This window comes from Anabrus simplex, chromosome 6 (assembly GCF_040414725.1).
Source record: "Anabrus simplex isolate iqAnaSimp1 chromosome 6, ASM4041472v1, whole genome shotgun sequence".
In the NCBI taxonomy this organism is placed as follows: Eukaryota; Metazoa; Arthropoda; class Insecta; order Orthoptera; family Tettigoniidae; genus Anabrus; species Anabrus simplex.
This window is the reverse complement of record NC_090270.1, coordinates 236000498-236013701: the sequence shown is the minus strand read 5'-3', so window position 1 is coordinate 236013701 and position 13204 is coordinate 236000498. Positions and strand designations below refer to the sequence as shown.

General features: G+C 38.0%; 1 protein-coding gene and 1 long non-coding RNA gene across 11 annotated transcripts in view; one reads left to right on the top strand and one right to left on the bottom strand.

Moving 5' to 3' along the window:
- The window catches only part of LOC136876380 (ionotropic receptor 75a), a 370517-nt gene that overhangs the window by 156562 nt on the left and 200751 nt on the right, over positions 1-13204 (bottom strand). The gene's annotated exons all lie outside the window — the stretch shown is intronic.
- Positions 1-13204, top strand: part of LOC136876381 (uncharacterized) — a 131106-nt gene that overhangs the window by 4225 nt on the left and 113677 nt on the right. The gene's annotated exons all lie outside the window — the stretch shown is intronic.

Here is a 13204-nt window from a genome sequence, read left to right as displayed (position 1 = left end):
CTGAATAGCCCTTATGTTAAGAATATTGATGTTGTTCTGAATCAGACGATGCGCATTGTCAGCGGCGCAGTCAGATCTACTCCCCTTTTCTGGTTGCCAGTCTTGAGTCACATAACACCTCCAAGGATTCACAGACAAAATAACCTAATTCGCGAGTTCAGGAAGATAACAATGAACCCAAGTCTTCCCATTCATGAAGACATGGTTGTTAGGTATGGACGTCTGAAGTCAAGATCTCCGCCCATTCAGACTGCAAGGGAACCCATCAATAGGAACTTTAATGGTTCTGATGAATGGCAGTTGGAGTGGACCAACTCAGCTCCAGATGAATGGTAGACCCTCTTTACAAGTTACAAGTAACAACTCTCATTATTGTTCCGTATGAGAGTTGTTACTTGTAATTTGGTAGCCAACCAGGCAAAATACCGTTTAAATAGGTACTTCAACCTTAAGGTCAAGATTTGTAAACTAACTAAAGACATAGCCTTTCTAAAACAGTGTCTAGAACTAAAATTGATCCCAAAATTTTTGAAGCCTACACAGCGAAAAAACTTATCTAACCAAAGTTTGATTAGAGTTCAAAACAAGGTCAACGACATTTGGTTAAGAAATGAAATTAAAGCGTCATATAAAAAGAAGTCACTTTTAAATCTGCAGTTATATAGAGTTCATTTAGCGTTAGCTCAGGCTTTACATCCGTTAGAATGGAACTCTTTCCAACTACATGTGGACAATAAATTGATTGCTTTATTGGATAGGAAGCAAGTTACTCTCGACAAGAAACTATCTCAGTTAAAAGCATCCCAATCACGGTTACCAAAACGTACTTCAGACACGCAAAAAGCAGCTCCCTCACAGAACAATACACCCACAGTAGTTAATTTGACAGACGTACAGTTCTCTGAAGAAGAAATGGGGATCTTGAATAAAGGCTTAAAACATAACTGGCCTAGCAAGAAAAAAGAAACGGATATTATCAACACAGTAGCTGAGATCGAGGCTAACATTTCTAAACTCTCTTTAGAAACACAAAATGATACCAGATTTGAGGTGAAAAAGAAACTACCAAAACTAGCGGAAGAAATAAACGCATATTCAAATTTCGACCACAAAAAATTGATCCAGAACGTAAAAAATAAAATAGACGACAACATTATTGTCACAAAAGCAGACAAAGGAGGATCCACAGTTCTCCTAGATCAAAACACATACATTCAAAAAACAGAAGACTTTTTTAAGGACAAAATATACACAATAGTCAACAAAGATCCAACCACGAGAATTCAGCGAAATCTAAAACTCTAATAAGAAGTTCTAACTTTCTTTTCAATGAACAAGAACAACAAAAACTTTTTAACATGAACCCTAGTATTCCGACAGCCAGAGCCTTACCAAAGATTCATAAGAAGGACATTCCAATACGCCCTATCATAAACTGTAGAAACAGCCCCACCTATAAAGTATCAAACTTCATTCACGGCTTTCTAAAAAAAACATTACGTATTCAATAATAAACATCCTTTAAAAAATTCATTCACTTTTTGCGAAATTTTAAACAAGTTTAAGCTGCGACCCAATCACTCAATGTGCTCCTATGACGTCGTAAATATGTACCCAAACATCCCTGCCAAAGAAACTGTAAGAATCATCAGTGATAATATCAATAAACACAGCGGCCTTAGTAAGATGGAAATTGAAGAATTCATGAAGATATTAAATTTTGTCTTAAGCAACAACTTTTTCTCTTTCAATGGAAAGTTTTACCAACAAAAAGGCTTAGCGATGGGCGACCCTCTTTCTGGCATCTTAGCAGACATTTATATGGACACAATAGAACACACAAAAATTATAACACAAATAAAAGGCGTATGTTTATGGCTGAGATTTGTAGACGATACTTTCATAATTTTTGACAAAAATGTCACTAATAGTGACGAGATCTTGGAGTCCCTAAACAAAATTGACCCCAATGTTAAGTTTACTAAAGAGGATGAGGTTAGGAACTCATTAAACTTTTTGGACTTAACTATTACACGCGGACATAATACCTTCGATTTTCGAATATACAGGAAACCTACACACTCTCCCTTAACTATTATGAATTCATCCCTACACCCCAAGTCCCAAAAACAAGCCTCTTTCTATAATTTAATTTATAGAGCTTTAAAAATTCCTCTTTCTCCCAACAATTTAAAAACTGAACTGAAGTACATAAGGAATCTTGCTCAACTCAACGGGTTTAAAATAGATATGGTCAACCGTTTGATTAATAAAATCAGAATTAAATTGTCCACTAACCTCGTCCCAGAAAAACCTAAAAAAACTAGTTTCACCACATTTACATATAACAACCCAGCCGTCCATCAGATCGCAAATACTTTAAAGAAGCACAATATCAATATAGCCTTCAGGACAGTTAACACCAATCGAAACATGTTTTTTAACCACAACAAGGTCAATCACAATAGCAACCATTATTCAAGGTCCGGCATATATAAACTAACATGTACACAATGTGATTTTTCTTATATCGGACAGACTGGCTGGAGCTTTAACACGAGATATCTGGAACATTATAACACTCAAAAACACAATAAGTACTCAGCGATGAGCCAGCATATGAGAGAAACGGGCCATCACTTTACATCCATAGAGAAAGATCTTACCATCATTAGAAGCATAGGTAAAGGGAAATTAATGAATGAACTGGAAAACCTACACATCTTTTTAGACCAAACCTACAATAAAAATAAAAATCTCAACGACGTCAATGAAATTAAAAATCCTTTGTACGAATTAACACCTAGATTAATTAATATTGTGAATTCAGATCAAAACAAAATCCCTCAATTATTTAAATCTCCACACTCAAATGCTTCATCCACCATGCCAAAAGTTAAACCCGCCCATATTGCTTCTAGAAACTCCCCTCCAGCAACAGCACACACGCCCATAGACCAGCCTACCCCCACTCTCCCTCCATGCCCCGCCCCTCCATTACCGCACCAGTACAACACCAGGAGTAGAAATGGTGATAAGACAGGCTTTGCCGGAACAGACAGGTCCATCTAGTATTAACTGAACAAGTAAGTCATTTTACAGTTAAGAGGTGTTAATTTAATACATTTTATCACAACGCGTGCTCTAAATTTTTAATTCAAAATTATTTTTCTACTTCATTACAGATATTCTTAAGATCCCTCCCAAAGACCAAACAACACATCAACGGGAACAATTTTCATACAAGACTGTATCAAGTGTCTAGGAGTTTCTTCTCAATTAAGCAGCAGCCTAAAACTATGAAACAGCTTAATATTGTACTCTTGTCAATTCCTTGACGTTACATGAGACCCAAAGTCAAGACACTAACAGTTTCATTCACAACGTTTCTTGACCAGTCTACCTACAACAATCGGCTTTTAAATCTCCACTTGTGCATGACAATACATTTAAATATTAGTTACGTCAAGAACATGAAAATGAAAATCGTGGGTCAAATAAGCCCCAGTTTTAATATCACCCTTTCTCAAGACTTATGATTTAGAAAAGAAGATCCGTTTCATTTTATTTTTATTTTTGAACATTTTAAGTTAACCAGAATAGAACTGCCAAGTTAAAACACATTTAATTTAAATTTATATTTTCAATCTTGACCAACCTACAAGCAACAATCAGTTCAAATCTCCACTTATTGTTGACGACAGATCCTGTCACCAGACACGGTACGTCAAGAACTTAATATGATATAGGGGTCACATAAACCCCGATATGCAATCCTCTTTACCAAAAAGAAGATCCATTTTAGTTTTGGACATTTTTCATATTAGATAGATTAGGACCAAAAAACTTGACTGTATTAACTTATGTTTGTATGTATTGTATATAATGTATATATTGTATATAGTGTATATATTGGTATGTTTATATTGGTTCAAAAGGTCCCAAACCTTGACCTAAAGGTTGTTTACAGGCTGAAGATGCCCAAAATAATGGGTGAAACATGTACCTGACCAAATAAGTCTACATAAAATCATGTAGATAATAACCACATTAAACGTGGAAAGTATTGAAAGGTGTTTTTTTTATTAAATTATCCTTGATATCTATGCCAGACCCTCTTTATTCGCCAACACCCACCACCTGGTTTTAATCTCCCCAGAAGAACTTGGGTTCTTTTCAACAGAGTCCGTACCAATCATGGACGATGTGGGTCATTGTTACATATGTGGGGTATGCGCTCCTCTCCTGAGTGCGTCTGTGGTGAGAAGAATCAGACCATCCGTCATATTGTCACCGAATGTCCTAGGAGGTCATACTCCGGTCAGCTGAAGGAGTTTGTGTGTGCTTCTGACGGGGTTGTACAATGGTTGGACAGCTTGGATTTAAGTTTATGAACTGTTTTAGAGATTGGTTGATTGTTTAAGGTGTTACATTGTTTGTTATTTTTTTGAATATTTGTATGTAGAGTTATGTAGTAGCCATAAGCTAAATAAATAAATAATAATAATAATTGATTTAGCGAGGCAGAATTTAAGGAAGGCAGATGATAGGAGGATGATGCAGCAGGGGAGGCATCATGGAGATAGTTTTGAAGTAGGGGAGGAGGTGTTACTAAAGGTTCCACACATTTCATCTGCAGACAACAAAGAAATTCATAAGTTTTTTAAATTGTATCAGGGACCTTACACAGTAGGTAAGAAAGTTGGCAAGTGTGCTTATCACCTGTTGAGTAACAAAGGTGACATGAATGGTACACACAATATTTACAATCTTAAGAGGTATGCAAGGTGAAGTATATAAGGTTCAGATGTTCTGTGCATGGTAAGAAGAATGTGTGAATTTTCTTTATATCTTGAGTGAATTTGGCAGGCTGTGCACACTTCTGAACTGAAAAGACTGTGATTTGCTCAGATGTATTGTATATAATCTTTACAAATCAAGGGTAGGTATTGTAACCGTAAGTATGCATGATCCCCGAATTTTTTGGTTAGGAAATTTTCGTATATAGTTTGTAATGTTAAAATCATGTAATTTTGTTTATTTAGAATGTAAAAACATAATATTATAAGAAGAATGTGTAGTTATGGAATATTGCATATGTGCATATTATATTTTGTATAAATTTCCGTTTGGGTAAGAGTCTGTAAATATGGCCTAGCCGTAAGGATTGTGCAACCGGGAAAACTGCGACTATATCGGGAAGGACGATTGGAGTCTGTTGAATGTGTTGCAACAAAGTGGCTTGGAAACACAGGATATGGCAGGTAGTATAGGCTGAAGAATTGGAGTGGATCAATGTGGATGTACATGAGTGGACGTTTGATGTTACATCTGACGCACGATAGCCAATACGAGGGCTTTGTTTTAAGCGAGGTTGGGTTGACTGAGTGACGCGTGAAGATGTGCCTGTGAGAACGTTGCTACCAGTAAACTTTTCTGGACGCTATAACCACGTGTAGCAAGCCTATATAAGCATGTACGCGTGTGCGGCAAGTCATTCTTATGCTGATTCTGACTGATTCTAATTCTGATTCTGATGCTGATTCTGTGTGTCTCATTCAGACCGGTGTGCGGGAGCTACATATTTTGCGCAGTTTCCAATGCGATCTTCTATTGTTCAGCTTGAACAACTCTCAATTTCTTCATAAAGTAATTCATCGTCGGCCGAGCGTACTGTTTCGGTGGGAGAAACGTGAGGCATGACACTAACCGGTGCAGCAATCGGTAAGGATCCAAGACATCGATGAAGAAGTGTGTAGATAAGGTTAGGGATGCTCTTCATAAAGAAGGTTGCATCCATACGTAGAGAAAGTCGTCGTACTTTTCTTTACCAGATTAGGCTTTTCTTCTGCAACAGTAGAGTGCAGTGCGACTCTTACCAGAAGGTATAATAAATGTAAATAGTGAAAATAATTTTATGGTGGTTTGAAGATGTTTGTAATTTGCCTTTATAAGCGGCAAACACGAGTTGGTCTCGTTAAGTGACTTTTTTTTAAATTGGTGTTTTTAGTGGTTTGTAATTTGCCTTGTAAATGGCAAACACGAGTTGGTCTCGTAAAGTGATGTTTCTTTCTTGATGTTGGTGGTTTGTAGACGTTTGTAATTAGACCTTGTAAGAGGCAAACACGAGTTGGTCTCGTCAAATGATTTATTTTTGTATGTGGTTTTTAGTGGTCTGTATATTTGCCCTTTGTAAACGGTGAACAGGTGTTGGTCTCATCAAGTGATGATTATTGAGGTAATTTATATATTTATTTATTTATTTTGGGAGTAAAGTCATGGAAGGAAGGAAACTTGCAGTGAATCTTTTATCAGTAAAGTATGGATGAACTTGGCATGCTACCTAAATCTAATTTCAGAGGTAAACAGGTAAGGTTATAAAGTAAGTCTGGAGCTTCGTCAGCCAGATGACCATCGCCTTGGGAGAGGGAGTTGCTCATTGCTCTACATAGTTATATATTCCTGTAATTGTTTTTCAGGTGGCGCCCAGTCTTGGTATTTACACTTATTTTAGTCACCGTTTATTCATTTCATATTTTCAAAAGTTTGGAATAGTTACAGCACAGACTTATTTGTGGTCGAAGATGGGGTGGTCCCCCCCCTTCAAACTTTTACTTTTTGTGGCTTTGCTTGCAGGAGCAACAGCCGCCTTGGGTGCAGCTATCGCAACAGGTTCAGATTATATAAATGACGAACCTGGAAGACTCTGTACTAACTTTGTGTAGTCTAACGTCTTGGAGTGTCGTTCATAGAACTAAACTTATGGCACACTTCCAGGTAGGAAAGACCATTCAGGGTCTTGATCTCCTAGATCTTCTTCTCATCAAGGGACGAATGAAGACCAGGGCAGTTAGTGCACCTGTAAGGAGTTGTGCACTGATCTGCGCTGTGAGCTCCTCTGCCACACGTACCACATACAGACTGATTCAAGCAACAAGATTCCATGTGCCCGAACCTCTGGAATTCATAGCAGTACATGGGAGGTGTTATGTACGGCTTCACATCGCAGCGATAGGTTGTTACCTTGACTTTTTCCTGTAACACTGACAATTTGAAGGAGATAATGAACGCACCCATGGCAAAGACCTCGCCATTGACTTTGTGCATAATGCGCCAGACGTGTGTCATGCCATGGTGCTTCATGTCTTCCATCAACTCATTGTCAGTATTCAAGATGATATTGCGGTGGAAGATAAATCCACGAACCAGATTCAAGGCATTATGCTCCTCCACTTTGACGGGAATATCACCAAAGCGGTCACACTTGAGCAACCGATCAGCTTACATGGCAGTGCGCGTCTTTAGCAACAAACTACCGTTGTGCATCTTCTTCAGATCTCCCAGTTTGCTGTAGATACATTCTATGTGCCTACTAAACAAAATAGACTTTACCAGCTTGAAGTCACACCCATCAGTTCTGGTAGCAACCAGAAACCTAGGGAAGCTGGATCCCAATGCTTCATACTGCGCTTGTTCCCAGGGGGTTGAACCACTCAAGGAATCAAAAGGTAAAGACTTTGGTGGGGGACCACCTTGGGCAGGCTGAAGACGTTTCGAAGCCATGCCCAAAATCATCCTTCCCAAATGCCACCCACTCTGATCAGGAGCCTCTGTAGCCAAACCAAGCAGCCAAGGCAATACCCACCTTGTCGCCCAGGGTCCAATGTTGGATGATACCTAATACAGAATGACTGAGGCAATGGACACTAGGACTCCATTCCTCGAATCACCCGCAATAGCATGTACCCCATAGCATGTACAGAGTAATAAATATAGAGAAAAAAATAAAAAACAATTAATAATAATACGTCCTTCTGGCATTCGGCTGTGCGGGGACCTGTGTTGTCAGGCGGGTATATGGCGCTCCTACCTATAGGATTATTCAGCAGTCACGAGTGGGCTTTTGGGCGTAGTTGCACATGTAAGAGGCCCATCTCTGAACAGCACGCACATCAAGAATTTTGATTTGGTCTACAACTAACCCTCAAAAATAAAAAAAATAAAAAAGAGGGGACCGATGGCCACATGACCCTTTTAGTCACCTTCAGCGACAGGCAGGGATTACCTGTGAATGTATTCAGCCCCTCCCATCCACAGGGGGTCCAACGCATGTTACCAAGCTGCAATCCATGTCCGCGCCAAGGTTGCCCCTTTTAGTCACCTCTTACGACAGGCAGGGGATACCAGGGGTGTATTCTTTGTCTGCATCCCCCACCCACAGGGGGTAATAAAGAGACTAAGGAGGAAGTGCAGACTGGAAAGAAATAGAGTTAGAAATGGCTGTGGAATTAAGGAGAAATTGAAGGAACTTACTAGCAAAGAAGTCAGCTAAGGATAACATGATGGCAAGCATAATTGGCAGTCATTTATTTATTTATTTATTTATTTATTTATTCGGTAATATGAAGGTACACAGGCTAAGCCCAGTTACGTTCCTTCCTGACATATAGACTTTAAACTGTAAATACATCAAACAAAAATAGTACACCCCTACACCACGGGGGTTGTGACTGCTGGTGATGTACAATAAAGAGGCGGTCGTTTATTTTCAACGAATTTTGTGTGTGCATGCGACATGACATTTTTTGGCAAATGCTTCAGTTTCCTTATTCAAACAGCATCACCTATCCTAACTTAACCATACTATACATATGATGAAAACATACTTCAAGCGCCAGTAGAGAAATGACAACCTTCTCGCTATAAATTTACATGATAATAACCTTTCTGTAATTTAACCAGACACAAGAAAATATAAACTAACCTTTGAAATCAATTATGCACTCAGCCATATCTCGAGGTGTATCCCATTTGTACTTAATTGCAGTATTTATCATTAAAATTAAACGATCGTTTTGTCAGCCTGTATTTTTAATGTTATCAGACACGTTATTTACGCATTTATTATGAAAATATGTTCTCTTTCAATTCAAATTTTCTTTATGGAACAGCAGTCGACGGGCATTACTAATCGACTCTGACATCGTCTTTGAATGTCGATGAGAGAACTCGCTAGTGGACATAGCGAGGAAATGATGTCGAAGATAATCGATTGCATGCAACATAATCGCTGGGATTCATAAATATCAGTAACGGAAAAATCACGCGCACTTAATCGCTCGTAATAACGGATGCGTCAGTGATAGGGCTCTTGCTCTGACCGAAGGCTAATACACAGTAAGTTTAATATAGGAATCTTGTGGGGACAGCAAAACATGGTCGGTATAACGGGGTTCTCGATATATGCCGTACTCGCAATGCCGTACACTGATCGCAGTCCAGGTATAAATGATTTCAGTCTAGATTCAGAGATGTTCAAATTCTTAAAGGAATGTAAAGATGTGGTAATGGAGTGGCTTTGGAAATTAAGGCACAGCTGGAGTATGTTAGTGTAATGTCTTTTACAGCCACTTTCTAATTTTTAGTCTTTCTAGTTATATCAAATTAGCACCGAGTGACATTACTTTTCTTCTTTTATAATGATATTTCATTCCACACTTTTGATCATTATTGATGGACTAGCCTTGTAGAATGCACATGAATTTCTTTTTTACTTAACTCTCATTGTGGTGTTTTCTGTGAAGTGATCAGTGAAAATGAAACAGAACTTACCATGTGATTGTTAAATAATTTTTTTTTTTTTTTTTGCTAGGGGCTTTACGTCGCACCGACACAGATAGGTCTTATGGCGACGATGGGATAGGAAAGGCCTAGGAGTTGGAAGGAAGCGGCCGTGGCCTTAATTAAGGTACAGCCCCAGCATTTGCCTGGTGTGAAAATGGGAAACCACGGAAAACCATCTTCAGGGCTGCCGATAGTGGGATTCGAACCTACTATCTCCCGGATGCAAGCTCACAGCCGGTTAAATAATTTGGCTAAAACTTTTCTCATAGTGATTCTAAGATCATCCCAAGCTTAAAAGCTCCTACTAGAGGCAATGATGAATAAATAGTCATTTTTGAATTTTATTCTATTTTTCTCAATTTTATTATATCCTCTATGCACCTGCACCCTGGTTTTTTTTTTTAAATATTCTCCTGATCCCCTGAGACTGAGTCTCATTATGGGTATAGTCTGTCTGTCTGTCTGTCTGTCTGTCTGTCTGTCTAGAGTATTAAGAAAGAGCAGCCTGATCAAGGTAATAAAAGTGTGCTTGGTTCCCATGGAAGGACATGGGTTTGGTCCTCAGTCAGGAATTAAGAAGTTTAGAAACAAGGCCTCTACTTCTGGAGAGGTACATGGCCTTGGGATTCACTCTGTAAGAGGTTATTCATGGGAGCAAAGGTCCTAGATATAGAGCTAACCACTCTATCATATAAATGTGAAGGTTATGGATAATAGAAGCCTTTACTTCCCACTGTTTCATGAGCCTGTACTGGAACCATACCGCAACAATGACAAATGACCCACATTGGGCTACAGCCATATAGGACCATACGCCATGTTACTGGAAAGTATGGGACCTTTTTGGCCAAGAGTCAAATGCCACCTCATCTTGAAAACAAAAAACAAAAAAATATAAATTAAAAAAAAAAAAAAAAGAATACAAACCGATGGGTGAACAAATGCCCTTTGGACCATGCAAGGATTGCCCGCACATCCCTCCGTTCCTGTAACATAACATCCAGCCTCCCAGGGCTGCAGTGCATTTGCGGTATGAATAAATAAATTCTAGGACTAACTTATAGGCATAACAGAACGGAGAAAACTACGATGCATTTAACTACGACAAATGTTAAAAGCAGAAGAAAATATTTTCAACAAATTTAATTTCTCTTGTTAACACACACATATCAAACATAACCCTGAATACTACAAAAACTATACATGTTGGACGAATTAAACAAACAAAATAGTAGGTATTACTCTGTTCCATTTAAAATTCCACATTAGATTTATGACCGTTCTTTTATTTCTGGACCTACGATAAGTACACCAATTCTCTGCACACTAATTTGATATATACCCTAATACATGTATTTGCTTGTAAATGCGATGATTTTTCATTAACCTATTTCTTCTATATTGGCAGAAAATGCAACACTCCCAAATTTTGGAGACAACTTTGAGTGGTCGCCTAATGAACTAAATAAGATCCTAATTAACACTAAATAATGTCAGTACTTATGGACATGACACAACTGACAACACACAGAAAAATAAACTGATATTGAGCCCGGCATCAAACCCACATCACACTGAACAAAAGGAAACCAAACCACGGGGAAGAACTCGCTCTCAAAGTCTGACATACATGCATACAAAATAAATTAACCATCAAAGAACAACGTACAATAAAATATATACACACAATGCATAACTCCACTGGAAAACATAAAAAAAAAAACAAAGGAATGTGAACGGTTGTATTTCATGGGAAAATTGTGTGTGATGAAAATCCTTGGTTTGCCTTGGGACTCGAACCGAAGATCTTCTGCATGCCACCAAGGTTGGGCCACTAAAATCCCTATCTGTTATGATTATAGAAGAAGAAACAAATATTCTAATCTGGTGTTCCAGTAACTCATATTCCCATGCCGAATAATTGGGAAAAAATACAAATGTGAACTTATTTTGTCAACTGCAAGCATGGTTACTTTCTGTAGCAAGGTTTGACATATTTATTCTTCTCTGCAGAGCTGTCCCTTGGCAAGAAGCGATCCCTCCTTCAAACATGAATCACTTGACACATGGTCCTGCCTCATCTCAAAAAGCTAGCGACCCCTCTCTTTAAATAACACAAGTCCACTATAAAAGCAAAGCATTCTGCAGCCTCAGGAAATATCACAGTAAATCACATTTCAACCACAATTAAATACATTCATTTATACGTATTCGGCACATATGCCTACCTTATATCAGGTCAAACCTTTATTTATCCATACCTTTCCACTTTCTGAACACACACAAAAATAAAAACACGCTTTTCTTCTAGCTTATACACAATACTTCAAATAGATTATTCATGTGGCAGTTATTTTTAGTCTATAAAAATTGTATCCTCTTATTAAAAAAGGAAATCCCTATCTAAGTTGGTAGGACATGTAATTGAGCCCCAGGCATGTCACACATCACACAAAAAAATACAGCCAATTCTCTATACTACGATCATGCAAATTTTCTTTTAAACCAGAGTGCATTGCTATCGCATCGATTAACACATCAGCAAAGGCATATAGATGACCCTGTCGTCATGCACTACGGATATTAAATAATGTCCCAAATATAAAGAAAAGAGAAAAGAAAATATAACCCGTTGGAAATCATAAGACAAAACACTTTACCCTTATTACCTAAAGCACTCTAAACCTTTAGGATATCTTAATCTTTAATCCATTCTCATGCTTTAATCACAATTTAAATTACATATATGTACTTGGAATTAATATCCTACTCCAAAGTTTCCTTCCCCATCTAAATTATCTTTACTCAAGAAATACAATGACTGACTCAAAGTTGCTCCCTAGTTTCAAAACAAATTCTTATTAATTTTTACAACCCTATCCTATATCATTTACATATTTACAAGAAATTAAACCCTGTATTTACAATACTACATAATATTTCAAATCAGTGTACTTATCGTCATGTTAAGATGTCCAGAGTTCGAGCCTCAAAGAGGCCCCTGGTAGATGTTTATGCCTGCATGACACTGGCATGGATCACTGGTCTGAAGTTTCCTCTTCTGATCACCATCTGCACCTCCATGGTCCTGAGTTTGGATCCACTCGAACTGGTTAATACAAACAACATTCCATTAACCATGTCTTCCTTTGACACTGTATAAAAATCAACTTTATTGTGGAATCTATTTAAATTTTATCCTACACTGTTTATAAAATCATATTCATCGTAGAATCTATTTTCTGCATTGTTTATTGAGAACTAACCACCTCGTGTTATAATATCACGATACACAGTCTCCGCAGTCTTACAGCGATACAATCGTCCTTTAGCCACTCCAATTTTCACATCATTTCTACCTCACTGGGATTTTTACACTCTTGTTCATAACCAGCGTGCGTATAATGTATATATTTGGCACAAAATTGTTTCTTCTACTGCGTTACGACACAATTCATTTTTCACTCCCGCACAAAAGAAATACATATGCAGACACGCAACGTGAATGGAACATCTGCCCCTCTCAACACTCCACGACAAAATCCTCCTTCCACAACAGGGCGGTCTCTTAAATAAACTC